Below are 23,847 nucleotides of genomic sequence, written 5' to 3'. Positions count from 1 at the left end.
GCAGTGTGAGCGGTGATAGTAATACGCTGGGTGCACGACCGTCGCAGAGGGCAGGGGTACAAATCTAGTAGTTTACGTATGTCTCTTGAGACAGACGAGGTGGGGGTACACAGCGCAAATCCCGTATGACCGCCGTTGAGTCGGTCTAAATTTGTACCGTAAAACTGCCAGTTGCTTGCAGAAAAGATGGTAGTAGTGCTTGCTGTCCGTCCCGGATTGCTGTAAGCTCCACCAGCATAGAATTTCAGGTGTGGAGTGTTTTATAAGCGCAGTTTTGGTTCGCTTCTGAGTGAAAGGGACATTCTATCGCCGTAGTTAAAACTCCGGTTGTCGGCCACTTGATAATTCAGCCACTGCGGCCTAGTTACAGGGTGGGCTGGTGAGGCGGGTAGGGAACAGCTCATGTAGGTCGCCCACGCCGCTGCCTCGAGAACAAAATTAAGTTCGTGCTGGCGGGAGGAGCGCCGCTGATGTACAAGCTAATACAGGATGTTAGGTTGAGCTTCTGCCTAAAGAGATGGTATAGGCGTTATTTGAGAGAGGCAGGTGATCGTCCGCATTGCTACTCTAATAATTGCTTCAAGTCGGGCCCACTCCGCTTTGGTGATCTGCTAAAATTGAGCCTCATAGACAAGTCGAGGCTGAAGTATTGACTGAACCAAGTGTGAGGCTATTTTGAAGCCAGAGCATCCAGACATTTGTAAAATGCGTCCGATGAGGTGAACATCCGATGAACATTTGACCTGCTTGTTGGCGGGCAGATGGAAGCCACAAGGCCGCTGACCCTGACGATGAAATCTCCAATTCCAGCGCGCGAAGAGGGGTGGCAATGCGCACAGGCTGGCCGGAGAGCATGATCGATGACATCTACTGTCTACGGCGGCCCCAAGCTTAGGCCACGGAGATAATGGCTGTCTTTTAAACTGAAAGCGAGAGAGCAGCGTATGCACACCATTTCTGTGTGTCAGTTAAAGCTGCTCTGGGTGGACAGTCTATACTGTCTGACATGGAGCCAAGATGTCAGGCAAGCAGCAATATAACTACTTTAAAGACAAAGGGTGAAATCACCACCCCTTAGGCACTCCACAGACGGGCGTAAAGTGGCCATAACTAGCTCCACCAATCCGTACTGAAAGTGATCTTTTAGTCAAAAACGTCCGGAAGAAGGAGCGGACCTTTTCCTTGGCAAGTAGGCTTTGGAGAACTTCCAGGATAGCGTTGTGGCTGACATTGTTATATGCCTGGTCAATGACAAGCAACGTCCGCACTTTATGAGATAGCCCGCCGAGTAGCACCGTTGATGATAAGTTCTCGAGTCCGTTCTCTGTCCCCACATGACATCTGAACCCAATCTGTGCCGGGTGGTACCACCTGTAAGTGTCCATCCACCACTGAAGTCGCGTAGTCAGCATTGGCCCCGGACATAACGGCTGTCTTTTCGACTGAAAGCGAGAGAGCAGCGTATTCACACCATTTCTGTGTGTCAGTTAAAGCTGCTCTGGGTGGACAGTCTATACTGTAATATCATCCGTGTACACCAGAAGGTGTATGTCTGAGAAGGAGCCAAGATGCCAGTCAAGCGGCAATATAACTACTTTAAAGACAAAGGGTGAAAGACCACCCCCTAGGCACTCTACGCACTGGCGTAAAGTGGCCATAACTAGCTCCACCAATCCGTACTGAAAATGATCTTTTAGTCAAAAAGGTCCGGAAGAAAGAGCGGACCTTTTCCGGGACAAGTAGGCTTTGGAGAATTTCCCGGAGAGCGTTTTGGCTGACATTGTCATATGCTTGGTCCATGACAAGCAACGCCGCCAAGTAGCACCGTTGATGATAAGTCCTCAAGTCCGTTCTCTCTCCCCACACGGCATCTGAACCCAATCTGTGCCGGGTGGTAAAACCTGTACGTGTCCATCCACCACTGAAGTCACGTAGCCAGAATTTGCTCTAACAGTTTCCACAAGGTGCATTGCGATAGAGCGCAAATTGGGGAGATGCTCGGGTGGTTTGCCTGGCTTCGGAATATGGACGATATCTGCCCGGAGCCTTTACTGTGGTATTTGGCCCGAGAGCCACACCTCATTGATGGAACCGAGGAGACTACTCAGAGGTGGATCATCGAGGTTATTATAAACCTGGTACGTAACGTAGTCTGGGCTGGGTGATGACCGAAGTTTCGGCTGGTCTAACGCAGCCAGGAACTCTGCCATGGTGAAAGCAGATTGTATTCCACGGACCGAATCATCAGAACGAGAGGCATATACGTTGCGTCGTAAAGGAAATGGGCACGGGTTGCTAGCCGGGAGTGTGTCAAATGTAGGGTACAAGGTGCAAACCACATCGAAGGCAAATTGATCCGAGTTCTTGCCTGATGCCAGGCACGCACTGGCTGCTGCTGCAGGAGTGCGGCCACCTGATTCCATTGCCCGAAAAGCGTGCCAAATACACGATGGGTAGACAAAGAGCTGAGCTTAGCCATCGTTACCGTGAAACATGTTTTTCCTGAAGTCTAAACGCCCCGGTCAAGCGTTGCAAACGCATTCGAGCCGGAGCACACGAGGGATCTCGCGAGGCAGCCACTTCAGCCTGCTTGCGCTGTATCCACTGCTGCAAAAGCCGGGGGTCAGACTTTGGCTAACAGTCCTCTACCCACGTCCTCCGACTGGCACTGCTCAGACCTTCTTTAATCACAGTGGTGGGGTCTGTGCTCGGGGCCGTCATGCTTGCATTGATGTTGCCCCGGACCTCATCCCAGTTTACCAGGGTGCGGCTCCGGCGAAGTCGACGCGTCGATTTTGCGGCAATGCCAAGCCTGATAGGGTGATGATCACTACCCCAGCAGTCGGCCTCTCGCTGCCAAGATACCACTGCAATCCCAAGCCTCCACGTTAAGTCGGGAGAGTAGGGAAGACTCCGGGGATGAGTGCATCGACGCAAAGGATATGATATATCCCATAGTAGTGCGAGGTGAGCATCGTTCAAATGTTTAAGTAACGAACGTACACGTTCACCTGAGGTAGGGTATCCCCAATTGCAATGGGGTGCATTGAAGTCGACAGTTACAAGTATGGGGGCATGTGTGAGGTGACGCACTCGGTTAAGCGCAACCGCTGGCACATGACCGTGAAGGGTTTGCCCTCATCTTGACAGGCCGAAGAATAACAAGTCACAAGTCACAGGAGGTTGAAGACGCGGACCAATGAGAGGCGGCCACAACCGAAGAGGTAGGAAGGCCAGGGGAAGACAGAGCATAACTCTGGGGGAGTAAAAGAGAAAGATCAGAGGGGAGCCGTGTCCAGCTGACAGATCGAGAGCGCGCTTGGTTTCCGGGGCCCGAGCTCTCGAGAGATCTACCTGACGCACTGCCTTCCTGCGGTCCCTGTACGGTCCTCCAGAGTCCTGTCCCGCGGCAGGCGCACGAAGCTGCGGCCTGCCCAGTTCCTGGCCCGCTATTTCCTGAGCGTCGACACGGGCCTGCTGCCAGACGCCTGCTGTCACCTAGTACCTGTTCGTGCCCGGGTGTGGAGCACTGCCGTACCCGTAAGAGATACGACGGGTTGACCTTGGTGAGGACTCGGCACGCCGGGCACAGCCATTGGCCCCCGTCGTGCCCCGCAGCGCTCTGCATCATATCACATCGCCGAACCGAGCACCGACCCGATGGAAACTCCGCTCAGTCATGGTAAACTTTTCTATGATCTATACTATGGTTCTTTAAATAGTGCATTTAGTAGTTTCGGAGGTGTTTAACTTGTTTAACCAGTGTTTTGTTCTCGCGTAGTCCTTGGTCTGCATCGTGGGGTATATAAGAATATATGTTTACTCATAACCCTTACAAGGGCCCTCGTCAATTTTTTGCCACTCTGGCAAGTCCCAGTCGCCCTGGAATCCTTTAATAAAGAACCTGCAGGGGTTTGCCCTCACACCTACCTAGTGTGCGCAGTACCAATGACAGAATGCACTGGTACTTCCATGTTCGTGTGTGCTTTCGTAATTCGCTGTTTTGTTCTAGGCTATAAAATTATTATGCAAAAAATATAAAGGCAAAAAAAGCTATGTCTCCGCCTACCACAACTAGTTACAGCACGAGCGTGACAACATCAACGCTATCATTAGGCACTCCTATAATTTCACGCTAAGCCCGGCTGAATCTACAAGCACACCGCTCTTCCTGAAGCTACGAGTCTATAATGCGCTCGAGGACATAGCGGAGGCACAACGTACGGCCCAGATCGAACGTGTATCTCCAACGAAGACTGGAGGAAAGATGTTATTGAACCTAGGATATGTACGCCACAGCGGAGGTTACAACCAACTCACCATCCCGGACGAAATATGACAACGGATCAGGGTAAACCTTCTACTGAAGATCATGAACCCCGACTACAACAAGGGAAGGAGGGCGGCAAGAGCTACGGAGTAAGATTACCCAGTGTACAATATATTGCACACATGTTCTCAGCACCGTAGCGGTTTTCCAACAGCCGTAGAAGCAGAGACCGCCTGTGCAAAGAATTGCACAGATATGTGCTGCCATCTAGCACAGAGTCGGAGAAGTCGACTGCGCGGTTCTTTTTGCGCGCCATTTTGAAGATTGCCTCCGTTCCCGTGAAGTCGTTCTACTCGGCCCGGCCAAGTAAGATGCTCTTATTTTCTTACCGCTTTACGGAATGGTGTGAAATTTGTGTTCAATGAATTCTTGTATGTGTTGAGATCATCTAGAACTCAATTTTATTTCGCGCAAACGTGTATTTTGTTTGTTGTCGAGCTGAATTTTTTTGTGTACAATGTATTGCACACTGGGTTCGAGGTATATTGTATTAGGTATTTTCGAGCGTGTGCGCCTTATGTACTGTTACGATGACCGAGCAGTAAATGGATATTTATCTCTACCAAATAAGCTTTTTGTGGTTTTTAATACAACGTTATCAATTTCGGATTTTTTTGACTGTGCTACGGCTGCGCCTGAAAGCTGCTGTGGCAATTTGGGAAGCCATTGCTTCTCAGGACACATCAGATCTCGACTTGTCAGAAGACGAAGAGGACAGGACTGTGCTACAAAAACCCCTCCCAGATGCTTTCTCTTCGACCACGACAGCATCATTGTCTCCTGTCTCTTTCATGACAGCGGGCGCCAAACACATGCCTGAGCTTTCTGAACCAAGGTCACCATCAAGGTGCCGTAACCCCGGATTCTGTCAACGCACAATGTTTCGGTACACTCGCTGCGACGTTTTAGATACGGAGCGTCTCTTGCTCAGGGGTATGTCCCGCGGCGTCGGCGTCCGCACTCACACTACGCATGCGCAACTCTCCTTCTTCCCGCTTTCCAACAGCTGCGCGTTACTCTCTCCACTTCTCTGCGCTTCTCCTGCGTTCTCGCTTCTGCTCTTGCGGCGCATGCGCTAATCTCCTCCCCATAGTCTTCTCTCCTTGAAGTGTGAATATAAAGCGGGTAGAGGGCTGCACGCGTTCAGTGCAGCGCTTGTTTCGGTTGACTCCGTTGATGCTTCCGATGAAGTGTGATGGAAGCAACAGTCCCGTCAGTGATGAGTGGGCTGACGCATGCACGCGTCAGCATCAGCCCAAACACTAATAGCAACGTTACGTCCACTCAAGACAAAGCTGCGAAGCGAAGGGCACGCGACGCTGAATGCAAACGCTTGAAGCGAGCGGCGGACAATGAACTTCGTGAGCGCGAAGCAGCTTCGAAGCGTCAACGTCGAGCACCGGATCCTGAGCTTCGGCAACGTCAAGCAGCGTCGGTTCGGGAACGTCGAGCGGCGGTACCGGAACTTCGACAACGTGAAGTGGAACACAAACGTACGAAGCAAGCGGCGGAACCGAACCTTCGAGAACGGGAAGTCGTTTGTAAACGTCAACAACGTCTATATTCCCATCGGAGGTTCCGTTGCGTTCCTTTGAGTTAGTAGTTGGGTTTGGGGGAAATGTAGGTGAACCCCGCGATGCTCCGCATCCTACTCAGGGTTCCTCTCGGTAAGATGGGGTCATTTTTTTTAGATTCCCCCGTGCTTCCTAGCCGTCCGCTATCAGCCGTGCTCATCAGGCGTCCACGGAAACACGTCACCGCTTGCACCCGGAGGCTGCGACTGACGCAGCAAGATACAAGGGCTCCGCCGAACCAACAAAAGGGCGGAACGACAATGATGTTTGGAAAGAAGTACAATGATACAACGCTGGATACGAAAGAAAGGTTACGCGTTATCAGCAGGTGCCATACCTGCGCAGTGAAGTTTGTTCAAGCCCACTCGGTGGTGGCATTTTACCATGTATCTGCCGGGCATCTGCCGCAGCTTACGCCATCACACTAAAGTGTTTCCACTAGAAGATCAAAAAATATAAACTTTCGGTAATGCATCCGCCGAAGTTACGCGTGGGCTACGAGACACGCTGTAGTGAAACTCTCCGGAGGAATTAAGACCACTTTAGAATCCTGAACTACCGCCGAAATCTCGCCGCACTGGTGTTTTAGTTTTCTGCTTCCATTTGAAGGGCTGCCACAGCGGGAAATCGAACCCGCGTCTTCGGGCACAAAACCGCAACGCCTTACCCACTGATCTACAGCTGTGCGTTTTCCACGCGTACTTACACCACCCCTTGCATTCGGAGTTATAACTGAAATTGGGGGAAAAGATTAACGCTGGCCTCTCAGAAATCAAGGAAGGCAGAGATTATAACCATAGAAGAACTAAAAAAAGACCCGCATTACAGCGGCTAACCACACAGGTTTACAAAATAGTTTCCAATATTACCACGATTCTGCCTCCACTGGAAGCTCGGTTTGGTAAACTATAGATCGCGCCACGCGGCCAACTTATAAATCACCCTAAAATTGGATACGGATGTTCTCCCAGAGAACAGCCACGTAAGAATGCTCGGCGTCGCTCTAGAAATAGGCGGTAGTGCCTAAGCCGCAATCGCCGAAAACAGAAAATCTATAACCAATGGCCCGCAACCAAAACTCCCAACGAAAAGAACAGATATAAAAAGAAAAAGGTACAATAAGGTTCATGTAACCACTTATCCTGACTCGAATATTGAATAGCCTACCGAAACACAAATTTACCAGCATGAAAAGATGGAGAAAAAAAAACACCATCTGGGCAGCATGTAAGGCAGTCCTCAACCTCGCAATTTTGACCGTAAGGCGAACTAACAAAGGGTTCACCACCAGGCTAACAGAATGGGCATGCATAAACAGGTCTAGAAGAAGGGGAAGGCCATTTACTCGATGGAGGAATGAAATACCAATATCCGGCGCAAAGAATAGACTCGGGAAGCGCAGGACAAGAGTGGGTGAACATCAATGGGTGAGCCCTTCACGCTGCAGTTGTCTTAAATAGGATGTTAGTCATAATAACGATGAATAGGTCGTCAACTTGTATCTTCCTAACGAATTTCAAGAAATCGGTGAAACCACTCTCCCAGCACCAATAAAGTGAATGGAAACGAGAACTCGGGAGAGGCGATTTTATAGAAGACCGACACGCCCGCCGCCTCCTCACCCCCCTTCCTGAAACAAAACTACTGCACGCCATAAGACATGGCACCGCTTAAGCGACCCCCCATAAAATCTCTCCTTTACCAAAAATATAGATGCAGTTGCACACAAGAAGAGGCGATATGGCGAAATCAACTTCATTCGGGGAAAGATCTAATATCATGAGACCACGGTATACGCCGACTTTGGGATGTACGAAAGCACGAGCCGCAGTTGTTATAGCTGATTAATCTGGCAATCTTTATGACTGCATCACCCTCCAACATACAGGAACAGTGAATTGGAAGCTGGAGGCATCCTCTCGGCAATCCACATAGCGGAAGTATAAAATGGAAGCGTAACATCATTACAGACAGTCAAAGGGCATTATACTGTTTTCTGCATGAAGAATACCTAAACGTTTCGCCAACATATTCCAATCCACAACGGAAAAAATTAATGTCAACTGGACATCTGGACCCAATCGTTTTGAAGAGAACGATGCACATAGCAAGAGGCATAGGAAAGCACGTACCGTGCTCCTTGTGACCACGACTATCACACTGCCCTCCTTGAAAAGCGTCAAAACCAAATCCTCGTATAATGCCCAGGAAGACGACCTTTCCCCTTTCTACAACGAGGTCTAAATGCCAAAGAATCACAAACTCTGCGTGCGCAAGAAAAACAAACGTAAGTACCTGAAAATCAATCAGACATTAACTTTAACATCACACATGAGACATTAACTTCAATCTCCGTTAAAATGCGGGAAACAACCACCCTCTTGCACGCAACCTAGCCATATCTAAGGCTAGGAGTCAGTGGAGAACAACTCAAACATAGCCCATTCCACTTTTTTGAGACATGAGAGGCAGCTTTTAGCAGCTCGTTACCTCAATATCAGCGCGAGATGCTTAAGAGGGCAAGGCAGGGAGCAGGTGCATCAGTGGTGCCGTAGGCTCAGGTTCCACCCGTGAGCTCCCTGACATCTGTATACCCCAGCTTCCTAAACCACAACGATTTCTTCTTGAACGACGATCTTATCTCTCTCTCTCTCTCTCTCTCTCTCTCTCTCTCTCTCTCTCTCTCTCTCTCTCTCTCTCTCTCTCTCTCTCTCTCTCTCTCTCTCTCTCTCTCTCTCTCTCTCTCTCTCTCTCTCTCTCTCTCTATCTCTCTTTCTTTCTCTCTCTCTCTTCTATCTCCTCTCTCTGCCTGTGTCTCTCTCTCTTTCTTTCTTTCTCTCTCTCTCTCTCTCTCTCTCTATCTCTCTATCTCTCTCTCTCTCTGAAAAAAAGCAAAAATGCTCAGGTCGCCCTAGACATCACAGAATAAACATCTTGATACACTGACACCGACGCCTCCTCCGTCAAACTGATCAACGCCCCGCGTCTGCAATCTTTCACGCACACATTTAAAGCCACACTAGCGCCAAGAGGATTCATCTCTCCTGGGCCACGGCGAATAAAAACTATCATTGCTAGTCTTTCTCTTTGTCGATGAACCTTCGTGCTGGTGAAGCATGTATCGAAAATGCAGCAACGGCGTACGAAAACGCTTCGTGGGAATCAAACTATCCCTATGACGCCCTACATCTTAAGATCCGAACGTAGATGTCTCTTAAACTTTTTCTTTATCAAGGAACGTTTAGTAAAAAATATTCAAGGGAAGCTGAAAATTTGAAAATATCGATTTAGCCCAGCAAGTCTACGATGCAATCGTTCGCCGACGATTTCTGAAAAAAAAAAACAAGAAACGAGCAAGAGCAATATCGCACATTACAACATTCTCTCTAGTTTCATTCGGATTGCAGTAACGCGATAAAGCGCCAAAATCACCCTTTTCTACCTCACCCGCTATCGTGCCGCGTGCTTAAGGATTTATGCTTCTTCTGCAAATAAATAACTTTAACGAAGGTCGTCCGCAATCTATAAGCGTGCGCCGATGATGCGTACATTTCCACGCAAAAAATGTACGGCTGTCGCCTTGCAATGAATATGGAACGGTCCTGTTAGCGTGTTTAGGCGACAAAAAATTCCGTAGGCTATCTTTGTTTTAACCGGTGTCGTTACTAGGGCCCGATGCTCGCAGTCACTGTGCCGTCATGTAATCTTGTCGATGCCGCCCGCCGATAACGCCAGATGCTTTGATGAGCAATGTGTTCTGACGACCTGGTTTGTGAAAATAGTTTTTCTACAACACAGAGCCAAGCCGGATAACGACCTAAGTGCTCGCGTTTTGTTTTAAATAAAATTCAGGTGAAAGAAAACAGTTTAACATTACAGCGTGTGCATACACCCACACCTCTTGCTATCTCATTAATGTTGTCATCGAAGGACGTCTGCCACCTGCGGGTTGTATCTGCGTGTCGTACGTAACAGTTAGACAGATTTTAAGTGGTCGCAATTGTGTACATGTTGGAGAGGGAGGGGGGGCAAAAGCTGTGGCGACAGCCGTGATTCGGAAGTATTTTTCGAAGCGTTTCCCAGTGTGCCCAGCTATGATTGTTTCGGAGATACTCTTAACTAGTGTGAAAATATTAAAGGAGGTGCTGTCTATGCAATTGAAATAGTTAAAGTGATTTGAAACATATTGTGGACTTCTGAAGAATCCAACGCCAGTCATAATTGTTCAAGCAGCACTCTGCGTTTTACGCGCGCTCAACAGCAAGGAGCAATCTGCTTTCGACAATTTGGATGTAGTACTCAGGAGCGCCCTGCACTATACACTAGCTTGGTGTACAGTACACATAATGGAATACGCAGTGTCATATGCAATTCCAAAAAGAAATGAAAAGAAGCTCGGCGCTACAGCCCCACGCGACACGAACAGAGTCACTGAAGCCATTCGGCATGTCAGTTGACTGGTCAACATTCATACCGAGCTGGAGCCAGTGAAGTGTAGTTTACAAATGGCTAAAAATTAGCGGCATTTTTAAAATCGCTGGTTTTCAGAACTATTTTTCTTCTGTCGGCTTATGATAAATTTAGGACACAACCGAATTTGTATTCGGCAATTTACGGGACGCACTTCCATTCATGACAGGCAGTGCGCAAACAGTAGCGTTCCCCCGTGGCCAGATGTCGGTATGTGGTTTCCAAATTTTGTTTGCCCGCCCTGCAAAGCAATCCTTGCGGTATCTTTACCCTATGACAACTTCGTTGAGTGAGGTAGTGGTTACCCAGGAGGTGGTGTCGAACATTCTCATCAGCCCATGCGAAGGGAGGCGCACAACGGATGCGAAGCTGCGAAAAAACACCCAAAACGACCGTAGCTGAAGCAGACGACAAAGCTGGCGTGATGGGTTCCGGCGTCGCGCCCTCCTGGCTCGTTGTACTTTCCCACCTTTGGAACCGGGATTGAGCCGGGGGGAGGCGGTGCTGCTATTACAGCTTCAGACGGGTTCCCTACCTTCCTCGCCTGTTATGTACCGAATGTATGCGGAGGCGCACCCGACCGACAAGTTCCAGCTATGCTGCAGGGAGACTGCAGACCAGATGCCCATCTAGTGGGGCTGTGTCCTGAACACTGAAGAAGCGACGTCAATAACCATCTTTTCACGGCTTGCAGAAGCTCTAAGGAGCTTCTGCAAGCCGTGTTTTCAGAACACGCCTTGCAGAACAGCTTCGCGGTGCAGGCGGTTCGCGATACCTAAAGGAGACGGCGGGAGCAGTGTTTGTGTCCGTACAGCACGGCGGTCTTTGTGTGATACGTTTCAGCTTGCGATGAATTTCACTTGACGTGGATAAGTGGCTGCAGTGTCTTGCAAAATGCCTCGCTGTTGCGTGCCGGGTTTCCGGGTTTCCAAAACTTGCGGGAGCTGCCAACGCGCACCTTCTCACCGGCAGACGGATAAAGATGGAAAACCACTGCGTAGAATGAAAGAGAGATCGCTGAAAGAGAACAGCAACTATGCTTACGAAGGCGCCAATTATTAACCATCGGATGTTGCCTTTGAAGGAGCATTAGACCACAAAGGAAACGGCAGTAGAAGAAATGCTGTGAAATCACCTGTAGTGAACAACGACGCCGTAGTGACTGCGCTCTTTTGCAAGCGCAGCGAGGCAGCCACAGTCAAAGCGCCGTAAAAACGTTTTCTGTGGCATTTAGCCAGATTTACCCGTCAAAGCCGTTAAAAATTGGGCAACACTGCCTATGTACTTATTAAAAAAAGGATTCACTTCTTCCACCCTTTTTGCAATGCATTGGAATGCTAGGGGCCTCCCCTGAGTATTGTTTCCTCCATGGTATCTCGTGATATACTGGAATAGAGCCTTCTTACCAAAAACAAATAAGAAAACCGACATTTCGCTTCGGTGTATGCCGGTAGCAACCGCATTAGACATATTTCCGACAACAATTGTGTGCCTGCCCCCAGATGAACCCGTATTTATGCTCACTGACTAACGCGTGTCTTCTGATATCTCATAACACCCATTATATGTTTTTCAAGACTTTGCCATAAACACTAACAAAAGACACTCCTTAAACGCGTAATATTTCTTATATCACCTTTGCGCATGGTATTAGGTCCAGACGATAGGCTGCGGACTAATTAATGTACTACCTATGCAAACTCTATTAGGCTTAATAAAAAATGCTTGAATTGGGAAGGATGACAGATGAAAGCGTAGTACATTGTAACTTGCACAGAACTGGTTGTTTTGGCTCTAATGAAACTTTTTTATTAAATTTGTTGGCTAGGTCGGAAGAAATGAAAGCAAATTAGAGTTTCATCACGTTTTTTTGTGTAAATCGCTTCAATTTTTGTAAATAATTTTCAAAACACCAAATTTTAGTCACAATGAGACTACACAATTTCAATTGTTTGCCGTGGAATTCTCTTTGACAGGTGAATTACGTGAAGGATTGTTTTCTTGCCATACAGAACGGACTGAGTAGCGCGGTGTTTTGCAAGGCGTGGCGAAAAATTAGCCAAAGCATCTTTTTATCAGCGACAACTTCGTGGGCGTGCCATTGGTGGTCAGTCTTTCCGTTTTTTGTATTGCTACCATTTTTTAAACTGCTCCTTCAAGTCGTGCAAAATACGAATGCAGGTGTATGCAGTGCTGTTGGTATCATCTTCAATAAATGGAATTCCTATTAAAGCTAGCAATTTCAATATCAAATTATTTTTTATCTAAAATGATTACGGTATGATCATGACCCAAAGGTAAAGTGTAGGTCTATTTAACTTACAAACAATGAAGTAGTGATCGGGGCATAATTACAGTCCGACCTGTACAAAAAGGACGGATTTTCTTACCCTACTAAAATGTAGGTACGGGTGGCATTTTCTTTCTGAAGCTATTATTTTTGGTTTTCTCAGACCACAGCTTGCCACCAATTATGGGGAGTGCACTCTAGCAATATTCAACAGTTGACGACTCGTTTCCTAACAATTGAAATTTAAGTCCCCTATGATCAATAACTCGCCTGAGCTGAAAGTAGTTTTGCCTGCCTAACACAGTTCTATAAATCAAAGCTCACTATGAGACATGGGACGGTTAACAACTAGCAAACGAAGAAGGTCATTTTTATAAATGCTGAAAAGCCAAAGCTAGTGCAGGTGAATACACAACACCTTTGTTTTGAAATGATGACCTTTGCTTAACGAACAGAACGATGCCTCCACCCGTGTTATCTTGGGGTGTGAGAAACTGCTTAGTATACCCACGAAAGCAGAAGGTGCAGGAGTGGTCATAAGTGGCACTAACTTTAATGGGGGAAAAAACATCCCCAGTGCTTGACAGAAGGTTCTAGATTAGTACAAACCCGTTCCAGTATTTTCAAATTTGTCAAAATATTTCTGGGGAAAACAAGGTACAAACTGGAACACCGTGGTTGGAATCTCTTAAGTTGGGCCATAAAAATACTGAATCATCGAAATGTTTTCATTTAAGCGTTCAGGTTTAGCACAGTGGTCAATTTTCTCTTGGAGAAGGCATACCTGCCGTGCCGGTAAGGTCCGTACTAGTTCATTATAATGCGTTGTCGATCTAGTTTGCTTACGGCGTGATTTCCATCAGTATATCTCGCACTTAACCGACCGCATAGTAGGGAATGTAGCTACAGTAATACCAGAACACTCGAGACACCCATGGCACAAAATACTGTGCACACGGTAAAAAACATTAATCTTGATCAGGTTAGAACAGCTTTTTACAAGCACCACAGTCACTAGCGATTGCGCAATACAGCCGATGCATAATAGCGTGAATGAGGTTACGTAATCGCTGGGAAAAACGTCGTAGAGCACCATTCCTATTGTTCGTTGCAGTAGACGTTCCTGTCCGTTCAGTAGTGCCACCACCGCATGAAAGGCGCGCTGTAGTGAGGGAAGGGTACTCCACTGTACAGTGGCTACACTGGCACACCTGTTGTACATTCCCTGTCAATTGATATCGAGGACAGCTATTTAACATAGCATAAGTCAGTACCTTGCTCTAATATTTGCAACACAGCATTTGTAGAGAAATAACCGCTTGCAAATTATTACAATGTGTCCCACATCCGCATCTCTTTTGGCGCCTTCCAAAAGCAAAAAGTATTAAAATATCCAAAAGTACCCTCGCATGACTGGTCTGCGTGCAAAGGTCTTATACTACATCTTAGTGCATGCCCTAATGCCCCACAGTATAAGCCTATATGAGTGTCTTTAGCATTGCCTAAATATTCCAGGATATAGTTAGGGTCTCACTCTCGCTAAACCGTTTTTTGTTGGAAAGTCATTTTTAAGACTAATTAGGTAGAACAGAGCTTGCAAAATTGTTTAGCACATCGGCGCAGCTGAATTGTTTGTTTTTATAAGCTACAAGAAAGTGCCCTAAAAATGAAAAAACGAACACATTAAACATTTTGGACTGCCTGGTTTGTACTGAGGTTCGGATTGTTTGTGTCGTTTCAATGGGCCAAATAAATCAATCACGGAGAGCCAATTTTATCATTCTGCAGAATCTCCTTAATATACTTTTGCGTTATCAACAATACACAATATGCCGCAAGCCAACTTGATCTTATGAAACGTACCTGCAAAAACAACCAAGAAAAGAAGGCGTACACAAAACCATGGCATCTTTCCGTGAGATAACCTGCAGCTAGGAAGTGCAGTTTTTCGTGTGTGAAACGCCAACTGCGCTATCCCTGATTGTTTCGGAGCGGGGTCTGGGGGTTGCTTTTTATAAGACACACCAAGGGAGGAACTTTTGCGCGTTTTTGTTTTGTATTTTTCTAGAAGTGTGTGGCATTGTTCTAGACGTTTTCTCAATGTTGTTATGACAGAACGGCCTCTTATGTTGTGGTAACATGTGGATAAGCCTGTAAAGCTATTTTAGGAACTGTCGTCCTTATCCTTTTCATAAATCAGGGATACCTCTGAAAGAGCTATTCTTTTACGATTGCGGAATCAAATATTGGTTGAGGAAACACATCTTTCGCAAACGCCATAAAGCGATGCTTCCATCGCTTCAACACTATGTAAAACGAAAGCGCATTTACGAGATTTTTTCCTTGTGTGCGTGACGCAATTTACGATGCAATGCTACGTTCGTCTAAAAATACGAGGCGCATTGGAACCAGTAAAGGTCGCCATGGGTATGGCGCAATATCACCCCATGCTTCTGACGAGTTACACACACTTTGCACATTTCCAATTGGAGCCTGTAAGTGCGAGTTTGCTGATTATAGAAGGGCGTCGCTACAGCGGGGCTTGCTACGTGACACTGCATTTAACACGGTAAGCAAAAAAGTATGCTGTTTGTGACTTGGCAGAAATATGTTAAATGTATTTACGGGAAAGTTTTTTCTAAAGCAATAGAAGAAAAGAAACTGAACTGTGCGTTAAAATATAGGGTCCATGTTCATGTGGATGATGCTTCAGCCCAAGATTAAGGTACTCATTTTACTGATTCTGAAGCGTAGTTATTTTTAGGGCGAAATAAAAACAGTCTTTCGGGCAGCTATACTTCTTTGGACTCCTCTATAAAGACGATTGGAGATCGTGGTTGTTGCCTGCTATCTCCCTGTTCGAACAATTCGTCCTTAGTTCCTCTCGGTTCCGTCACTTGCTTTAGGGACTCAAAGAATCCCGGTGTTACTGAGCGGCCACCGCTTCAAATATATAGTGGCCTTATTACCACCATCTTATAGCGGCAATGCCATCACGATAAGTGCGGAGTACCATCACCATCCCTGGTCTGTGGCTCTGCACTTGAATGAAGCCGTGAGCCCATGTTATATGGAAAACCTAGTACAGCCCCCCTAGGCCAACAGCGCAATGATAAAAGGGTGGATGACGTGCCGTAATTTTTACGTTCTCAGCAGATCACTACCAACCATGCTGAAGTAACCGCGGTGGACCCCGGCCACCGATGATGTAAAAAAGCGTTTTGGCCTAGCCGGTAGCCATAGCTATAGAAGTGGTTGTAGACTGTGGGGCGAGGAAAGGCGGAGAAGGTGGCGTGTGACCACAAGATAAAACAAAACAATTGATGCCGTAGAAATCATGGGAATGGGTTCACGGAGCACGACGCCAGGGCCTATTCATAAGCTTTTCCTTCCAGTGTACATGATACAGTGATAGTGATTGCTATGTGTGAGTATGATTGTATTCATAGACATTGGTATTGTGATATGCATCATGTGGATAATTGGCTGGTGTCGCAGTACCGTCAAACAGTGTATGGGGGGCTGAGGACCTCCGTCAGGCCATATACGCTTTTAGTACCGGCCTGCCCTCTCTCAGGCGAAAAATAACCTTTTTGATTTATTTCAACTCAACGCAACGACATGCCGCAGTGATTATAAGTCGTAACCGCATATTTGTGCCTGCGCGTGGCCACCTCATGTAAATGTAAAAGGCCCACACTAAATCTAGAGCGCCAGGCCCGAATACAGAAGGTAAAATTTACCGTACGTACATCTGGCTTGGCCAGTGCACAGGTATCTGGGAACCACCTGTTCCCGCCGTCAAGCCACGCTATCCCAGTGCACGATTTAACCCGCCAGAAAGCGTCCTCAGGCTCCGCAACATCACAATACACTCTCAAGAAATCCCTTCTCTCGTAGGCACTCCCAATTCAATAATCTGCTCTTGCCGCTACACTACTCACCAGGGAATCACCTACCACAGTTTGCGTTGCGTCTCTCTCCCGCATTGCTATTAAGGAACGATCTATCTGTGTTTGCGAAGCACGCGATACTCACAGGGCCCGCACACGCTACTCCGCCGTACATGGTAACCTCCGCGTCATCCAGGACGTCGTCGCCCCTTCGTGCGAAACATGAGCTGTTCGTCACACCACGGACATTTCATGGGCCGATTAGAGATCAGCCTCTATCAGTTTCGGCCACCCCCGGTAAAAACGGGGATCTGTTTGAGAATGTTGCGGACAGCGTTACCCACATCCTGCAGGTTCAAGATCTTGACAAGTGGGATGATCGCAAGAAGCTACGGAACGGGTACTTTACGCCACACGGCAGCACTCTATAATGGCACGAAAATCGTGAGACAAGGTTGACGACGTGGAACGACAACCGTCGGAAGATAGAAAAACCTTTTCGAACACCGACCAAAGATAGCAAGCACCCCGTTCACTGTAGTTTTTGAAAGCACACTCCTAATCAGGGCGTCGCCGTATTTGCAGAGGACATTGGACGTCTGTCTCGCCGCGACACGTTGGACATTTTCATCCCAAAACGTTTTGTATGTAAAGCGTTACGTCAAGGATTAGCTGTTCGCAGCCTTGTACACAATCCACCACGCGCACTAAAGGAATTCAAGAAAGTGACGGCTGTAGATCGTGCTATGCACGAGCGCAACTAACCATACACATGAATTACCGCTGTGATCTTAGAAGTACCAGCGAGACGAACTCCCTTAGAGAACAAATCGTTTTGGTTTAGTGGAAAATATTAATGAGGTAGGCAAACGATGGCACAGCCAGCGCTTAGGTAAGCCAGTATTATTCGTAAGGAGCCTAAATGTGCTTTGCCACCTCATACATCCTGGCGACAGTGCTTTACAAGCTGCGCTGCAAGTATTTGTGGCCTTTGCTGCAACATGCATTGCGTCCCTCGTTTTGCCAAGCGTACTGGTGGTGCACAACTGACCACCGTCTACTGCTCAACCGCTGTGGTGAACCTGCTTGTACGTTGCTCTCGCCCCGCCCGCAGCACCTCTGATAATGATTGTGGCAGTATGCCTCTAGGGATTGGCCAACCAAAGAATCCATCACGAGATGGCTTCGCGTTCAACCACCGTCGTCATCTTCCCGTAAGGGAACCGCCGAAGAAGAAGAAGGAGAAGACAAAGCTGCGAAGAGGAGGTCGTGTACCAACCAACCAACCAATCAACCAACCAACCAACCTTGCTCTCAGCCGGTGCACCAATGTCACCAACCTTTACCTCAGCAACGCTGACGGAGACTACCGATTCTATCACAGAGACGACAACATCGAAAAGAACATGATGGACGAGTTTCGGCGCCTCGATAACCACCGCCTACTCACCGTAACACAACAGTACTTGCGCCGTTAAAATAATTCTTTTTAATATAGAATTATAGCATATTGTTACTGTGTTTGCGTTACCGTTTACAATGTTACCGGAAGCCAGATTTCTCGTTTACCGGTGAAAACGGTAAAACCCCTTTTTAGCACACGGTTTGCACATTCTGGCTTAGCGGCGGCCGTTGAACACACAGCGACAACTAACAAATCAAGCATAAATTTGTTGCTCACAGCTATCTGCTTTTCTATAAAGTAGCTTGAATGTTTCCCTTTTCGGGTGAAGCGTTCACAATATAATTAGTAGTTTTTGTATACTGTAGTCATTACCTGTATGAACATAAAACAGAAACGTGATGTCGGTGGAGCCACCTACTGAGTACAGTGGGAATTAAGGCAAAGTAGAATTTACGTCTGCGCTAAATATTTCGGCATCAAATAGGTAAAACAATTTGAAATAATTACTCAATAACCTACACTACCTTCGGCACAAGTTTAGAGATTTAAAAGCGCCACCGTGTGCTCAGAAACGTATCTGAACTATTTGAGGCGGGCGAGGCTTAGCATGAGTAGGGGCGGCCATTTTACTCACCCATCCGGAAAAAAGTAGTGCTTTGTCATACTCCTAAACACCCCTTAACAATCAACAAAATCAACTAAGAATGGCTACCGGCTGTACCAAGCATCAAGCACCGTGCACCCTTTCCCCCCAAACACACAGAGAGAATAACGTGTAGAAAGCATTGGCGGCATTACCGGGAAGCTAGCCGAAGTAGGGGAGCTCACCTAAACGTAACTGCAGCCGCGACCGAGACAGCAGCTCCCCTAGCCCCAACGCAACAATTCGCGCGGAAGAAAGCCCGTTTTGGCTTTGTTCTGTGGAGCTTGTGCAAAGTCAACGAACGTTTCGCAAATCCAACGACCCTCGCTCCAGCTAGACGCTCTCAACCTCATAAGCAATTGCTACTGCCACCAACACAATTATAATCAATTATTTTCAAAACTTCAGGTGGCGCTCAGCCGACACTTGTTTAACCGTGATGGCTGAACCACTAACCTGCCGGCTGTGGTGGTGGAGGGGTCCGGATGACGACGGCGCTGTTCTGGCTCCTGTTGGCCTCTAGAGAAGCCCAAGAAGTCTTGTAGAATCCCGCACATACTGTAAATTGCTAGACAAAGCTATGCTCAGTTTTCGCTGCGACCACCCTGCTATCTTTTCTAGCATTCTATTGGAAATAAACCGCGCTTTCAGCCAAGGTGTTCGAAATTATTCTTTAGCCCTCCACTACCCCGAGAGAAATCCCAACAGACATTAAGGCTGTTGGACCGACAGCCAATCCGGAAATTCGGCATATCGGTCTGTTGGTCTGATGGCAGTTTGATGGCAGTCTGTCGGTCTGATGGCAGTCTGTCGGTCTGATGGCAGTCTGTTAGTCTGATGGCAGTCTGTTGGTCTGATGGCAGTCTGTTGGTCTGAATGCAGTCTGTTGGTCTGAATGCAGTCTGTTGGTCTGAATGCAGTCTGTTGGTGAAGCTATAGGTCCGATGACGAGATTGACATAGGACACATGCTGTGAGGTGTGGAACTGATTTATAAGTTTGGCAAGCATGCAGGCTTTTTGCAAAATAAAATTAGAGAAGTTCATTTTGTGCTACTCACTCATTTATTTGCGCTGCATGTCGCCGTGCTTTTGCGAAAGGTGCTTTCGCACCACCTTTAGCCTAGCTTCCGTGGGCTCCGCAGACGCAGTCCTGGCCACATAGATCTGGAAAAAGATCTGTAGATAGAGGGAATAATTAAGCGTTCAATGACCTTGTGAACAAAAGACACTGTGGTAAAAGGGTAACAAATATTGCCAAACAGGTTGCCAGTAAAAAGCAACACTTTGGGGAATAATCTAATACCATGCAGCTTTTTGTCTTGTAAGCTAACACATGCTGGGCCCGCAGCAAACAATTATTCATGAATGGTATTCAGGCACAATGTGAGACCATTTATTGTGCCAGAAGTTTCATATTAGGGGATGCTTGCTTTTGCTAAATTATGAGTTAGCTATGAGTTCTGATGCCAAATATCACATGCAATACCTTTCAGGGATGCGACCTTCTCTGGTGTCAGGGCTGCTTTGGGCTTCGTTTTTGCATGGGCGTTGTTCACTTCGTTACGGTGCTACATTAATCTTCTGTGCAGATTGCCTGTTTCGCCAATGTACACTGATTTGCATTCGGCGCACGGAATCTAATAAACAACACCTGGAAGCTTTAAGCGTGAGAGGGGGTCTTTCACGCTGACAATGTCAGAACTTAGCTTGCTAGTGGGCACGTGCACGATGTGCACACTGTGTTTCTTGAAAATGCGTGCAAAAGCTTGATTCATGTGTAGGACGAGAATTGCAGCACGTTTTGACACAGGCCTTGTGCACGCTTCTGCCTGCTAATGTCAATGCCGATTCCTGCTAGTCGCCCTCTTCGCTTCTTTTTGAATATAATGCTTTAGGCAGCCACAAGGACTGCATCAAAACGTGCAGCAATTGCCTACGTCCCACACATCAGTGAAACTCTCGCACGCATTTTCAAGAAACGCAGTGCATACATCGTGCATGTGCCCACTAGCAAGCTGCGTTCTGACATTTTCAGCATGAAAGACCCCCTCTCACGCTCCAAGCTTCCGGGTGTTGTTTATTAGATTCCGTGCGCTGAATGCAAATCAGTGTACATTGGCGAAACGGGCAATCAGCACAGAAGATTAACGCAGCACTGGAACGAAGTGAACAAAGTCCATGCAAAAAGAAGTGCACTGGCAGAGCACCGTCAGAGGACGGGACACGTGGTCGACTCGTACAAGGCGAAACTACTGAAAACGTAGTGCAATCTACCTTCTCGATTACTGCTCGAGTTCGTCATCGTTCAGACGACGCCCAACATTATCAACATAATGGATGGCAATCTGAACCATATCTATGCAAACTCATTGCGCCGCGTAATGCCCAATATATAGCTTCGTTGTCCACGACACACGCTCAGCGTGAACAAGCACCAAACTGTTAAATGGCTTTCTTGACTTGGTCAGTGACCTACGTTTCATCATTGCAATAATGTTTTTACCTGCCTACACGGCATTTTGTCAAATACTGGACTACACTACATGAGCCATTGCCGTTCTTAACCAGCACCAGAGTATATAACCTTTCACTACTGCTATGAGATGGACCCATAATCGCACTTCAATATGGCCTTTATATTTAGCTCTTGGAAACATTACGTATAATTTCACCTTTATGTTGCACCTGCTACAGCAGCAGGTAATATTCCAAAAACATGAAAAAAAACGGTGGTTTAACATGCCAAAGCTACACTTAAGATATCGGGAGCACTGTAGGGGGAGGCTTCGCATTAATTTTGACCACCTGGGTATTTTTGTGCGCACCGAAATATGAAAACGCAGGCGTCTTTACGTGTTGCCTCCATGTGAAAAGCGGCCACACCAAGCGGTATCTAACCGACATTCGCCCCCACAGCACACCAACCTAGCCACTGCAGTGGGTTAAACATATGAAATAAAGCGAGGTTTGTAGTGCAAATCAAAATATTAATCAGACGTCTTATTTACCCAATCGATTTACCTTTTGAAATCCACCATGCAATCCCCCTCCCCTACCGGCCTACCAAAACACCTTTGTCTCAAGAGGCAATTAGGCTGTTGTTAATGAAGTAAGTATTTACAATTCGAGACTTGCCACCGTTAAAGTCATGCACTTTGTTTTAGAGATAAGCGACATTAGCCATTTGCAGCACCAGGAGTTAATTGTGTTAAGATCAGATTGAAAGCATTGACGGTAGTAATTGAAAGAAATTGTGTGATAAATTACAACATCATCTGCAAATATACCTACATGGGAGGATATGCAACATGGAAGATAGACAGGACCAAGCAACCTGCCTGGGGGGACAACAAAGTGGCATGAGCAAAAGAAGTATATAGTTATTAGGAGAAGTAAACTGCATTTGAGAAGAATGAAAATCTTTCGCTCAAGTGAGGACATTAGGGTGAAGTTTGAGAATTAGTCTGTGGTGTGCAATGCGATTGAATGCTTCAGAAAAATCGAGAAAAACTACCGCAGTTTGTAAGCCTGCGTCAATGAATCAATGTAGATCGTGAACAAATCCTGAAAGTTTTGTTTCTCAAGTACCTCTTGTGAAAACCGTGGTGATACTCGAATGTGATATTGTGATTTTATAAATAATTAGCAACCTGAGAGTGGATTAAATGCTCCCCGACCTTGCATATGGTGCTTGTTATGGAAATTTAGTGGTGAAGTACAGTCTCCTGATTTAAAGATTGGTGCTACCTCGACTATCTTCCAAGCATTGAGAATAGGGCCTGTCATGAGAGACTGCGAAAAAAGCGCTGTCGGAATTCTACAGACTGCGGGATGTACTTTTCAGTATAGTATGATTAATATCAGTATGATCTGAAGTAGATAAAATTGTTAGCTTACTTAAAATGGAAAGTAGTTCCACACCAGTGTGTATTGCATGTTCAAAACCATATCAAAAGATCCTAAATGTTTGCTTGGCTTGATTACATACGAATACTTGCTTCAAAGTCACTTCAATTTCTCTACTTGCCCTTTAGTCATCGGCCCCAGATTCTCTTCAATATCTCTGCTAAGCAATGACACGCTCCAAACGCACAGCACTGCTTGATGAAAATGTTTCGAATAATCAGAGGCCACAGCACTGCTAACAGGTATACATAATGGCAGGTTCCACAACATGCAATAACTAACCTGAAAGTACATAATCGGTAGGTGCACCGATATGGCACCAGTGGCTGGACCGATGTGTCGAGCAAATGCGCTGCCTTCTGAACGGGTGGTCCAAGCGGCCAGATGATGGATGAAGGAATGACCATTCCTGGCGGCAAAGCGTACGGAGCACGAACGAAAGGCCAGGCAGTACTTGGGTACAGCAGGTGCAGTGATGGTTGGCCAAAGGAGGCCCTGGCAAAGCTGTTGAAACTGGACTGGAAGGCAGCCGACCGAAGACAGCCAGCAGCAGCACCTGCAGGTGCATAATCTGTAAGTGTGCTGACACTTGTTGAAATGGAAGAAGAGCACACACAAAACCCGAATGCTTACATCAAGTAGATTTTAATCGTTTAAAGACAGTAACCCCCAAGGCACTAATAAGAACATTCCCGGAACACCCCAAGCGAAATTTAGGTCACAGTAAGAATGTATTTATTAGACCCGCAGGTACTGTGAGTGGGGTATGCATGATATATGCAAAGCTCACGGCTGAGCTAATTTGCATGGAACGCATGCTAGCAGCTGATCTGTATCCCTTGCTTTCAATGGGAACTGGTGTGTGATAGTTGAGGCTCCTCCATTTCAATGTCTGACTTATATCTGCAAGTTCAATTTTCCAATATAAATCGAGTTGAGTGAGTGCCTACAGCTTTCTTGTTAGTCTCTGTATGGCCTGCGGTTTTGCGAAAATGAGAACTTGCGAATTCGCGCAATTTTCTGCACTAATTTAAACAAAACATATGCCTCTGATATCAAGCCCCAGACTTCCCGAGAGCTACTCTGACGGAATCGGCAGGCACCTCGTAGGCGTTGTGAAATTTCCCCCACTACCCCGAGACTATGCTAACTCCTTGCGAGGCCACATGCGCGCATTTCACCTTCCATTTGCACGTATGTGAATTCTATACCTCTATGAACTTTCAGACGGGCGTCGTCATATTCGTGCCGGACTCGTGAAGCTCGGCAACGTCAGACGTCATAAATGGTCCGTACTCGCTCGCTGGCGCGCGGCCCGAACTCTGTCACCGTTTC

This window comes from Haemaphysalis longicornis, unplaced genomic scaffold (assembly GCF_048455015.1).
Source record: "Haemaphysalis longicornis isolate Haplotype H1 unplaced genomic scaffold, Haemaphysalis longicornis Haplotype H1 scaffold_34, whole genome shotgun sequence".
In the NCBI taxonomy this organism is placed as follows: Eukaryota; Metazoa; Arthropoda; class Arachnida; order Ixodida; family Ixodidae; genus Haemaphysalis; species Haemaphysalis longicornis.
Note: the sequence above shows the minus strand (reverse complement) of the source record.